A 2,356-nucleotide genomic window follows, 5' to 3' on the forward strand; every position below is an offset into this window, starting at 1 on the left:
TTCCCGAGGATGCCAGTTTTCTCCTGTCTCCCTTCATAGCCATGCAAACTGCAGCTGCTTAACTCCCTTCTCGCACGACTAACTTGCAGGGGTGGGTGTGGGGAGACAGGTCTGACGGCTTCCGGGGACTTCCAGGCCATGGGAAGAAGGTGTTTCAGTGTCTATCTTTTGAGAGTCTAGAAGTTGGCTGGTGTGCAGTATTTGTTGTTGTTTAGTCGTTTAGTCGTGTCCGACTCTTCGTGACCCCATGGACCAGAGCACGCCAGGCACTCCTGTCTTCCACTGCCTCCCACAGTTAGGTCAAACTCATGCTGGTAGCTTCGAGAACACTGTCCCACCATCTCGTTCTCTGTCGTCCCCTTCTCCTTGTGCCCTCCATCTTTCCCAACATCACGGTCTTTTCCAGGGAGTCTTCTCTTCTCATGAAGTGGCCAAAGTACTGGAGTCTCAGCTTCAGGATCTGTCCTTCCAGTGAGCACTCAGGGCTGAGGGAGAGGTTTGATATTCTTGCAGTCCATGGGACTCTCAAGAGTCTCCTCCAGCACCAGAATTCAAAAGCATCAATTCTTCGGCGATCAGCCTTCTTGATGGTCCCGCTCTCACTTCCATACATCACTACTGGGAAAACCATAGCTTTAACTACATGTTCCTTCATTGCAAGGTGATGTCTCTGCTTTTTAAGATGCTGTCTAGGTTTGTCATGGCTTTTCTCCCAAGAAGCAGGCATCTTTTAATTTTGTGACTGCTGTCACCATCTGCAGTGATCATGGAGCCCAAGAAAGTAAAATCTCTCACTGCCTCCATTTCTTCCCCTTTGCCAGGAGGTGATGGGACCAGTGGCCATGATCTTCGTTTTTTTGATGTTGAGCTTCAGACCATATTTTGCGCTCTCCTCTTTCACCCTCATTAAAAGGTTCTTTAATTCCTCCTCAATTTCTGCCATCAAGGTTGTGTCATCTGCATATCTGAGGTTGTTGATATTTCTTCCGGCGATCTTAATTCCGGCTTTGGATTCATCCAGCCCAGCCTTTCGCATGATGAATTCTGCATATAAGTTAAATAACCAGGGAGACAATATACAGCCTTGCCGTACTCCTTTCCCAATTTTGAACCAATCAGTTATTCCAAATCCAGTTCTAACTGTAGCTTCTTGTCCCACATAGAGATTTCTCAGGAGACAGATGAGGTGATCGGGCACTCCCATTTCTTTAAGAGTTTGCCATAGTTTGCTGTGGTCGACACAGTCAAAGGCTTTTGCATAGTCAATGAAGTGTGCAGTATAGAAGAGTCAGTTTGCTTTGTTAGGAAAGTAACTCCCTTTTCTCACTGTCCCATAACTATTTCCTAGGCGAGGGGGTGCTTCGCAGTGCCCACCAACCCAGTTCAGTCCCGAGAGTGTTGTTGTTGTTGGCACCTGCTTGTCTCGGGGGACAATGGAGGAGTGTGCCTTCGGGGTAAAGTCAAACCATTGGAAGCTTGCAGCGCCTGCTGTGGCTGCAGAGACCGATAGTGGAGAGACATGTTTTGTTGCAGCCGGGGCAGATGAAGGCGTCTGGTTGTGCTGCTGCAGATGCACCAATGCATTTCTTCTCTCTGTGCTTCTTCCAGTGGTCATTTCTCCTCTGGTCACTGCTACGGATGCACAACCTGACTGTCTGTCTTCAGGCACTGCAGTTGTCTGCAAGGGATAGCGGGGTTGATGTTGGCAGCCTCTATGCCATGTCTGCAGACATCTTTGCAACACAGAGTTGGTCTGCCAACAGGCCAGGTGCCTGAAGCTAGCTCCCCATAGAGGACATCCTTGGGGATCCTGCTGTCTTCCATGCTGTGGGCACAACCAAGACAGCGTAGACATTACTGAGACAGGAATGTGAACCCGCCCTTACCATGTGAAGGGCTGGCACATGGAAGAGGGAACAAGCTTGTTTTCTCCTGCTCTGGAAGGTAGGACTCGAACCCATGGCTTCAAGTTACAAGAAGGGAGATTCTGACTAAACATCAGGAAGAATTTTCTGACAGTAAGAGCTGTTTGCCAGTGGAGCAGACTCCCTCAGGAGGCTGCAGACTCTTCTCCCCTGGAGGTTTGTGTGGGATGTGAAACACCAGAGCAGTCAAGTACAACATTCCTAGAGTGAACATGTTTACACATGGGGAGGAATGTTTGTCCAGCCACCAGGTAAACTTCCTCTTTCCCTCTGGGCTGGGACAGACTTCCTCTGCATGTGACTAGAGGTGGGCGTGGCCTCACCTGTGCAGGTAACGACAAAAGCACAGGGCAGGGCAGGGCAGCCATCTCTCTCTCTTTGACTACATGCATCGAAGAAGCAACATCTGCTTAGCCAAAGATGCTCTCTTG

Source organism: Podarcis cretensis (assembly GCF_951804945.1).
Source record: "Podarcis cretensis genome assembly, chromosome: 9".
NCBI lineage: Eukaryota > Metazoa > Chordata > Lepidosauria > Squamata > Lacertidae > Podarcis > Podarcis cretensis.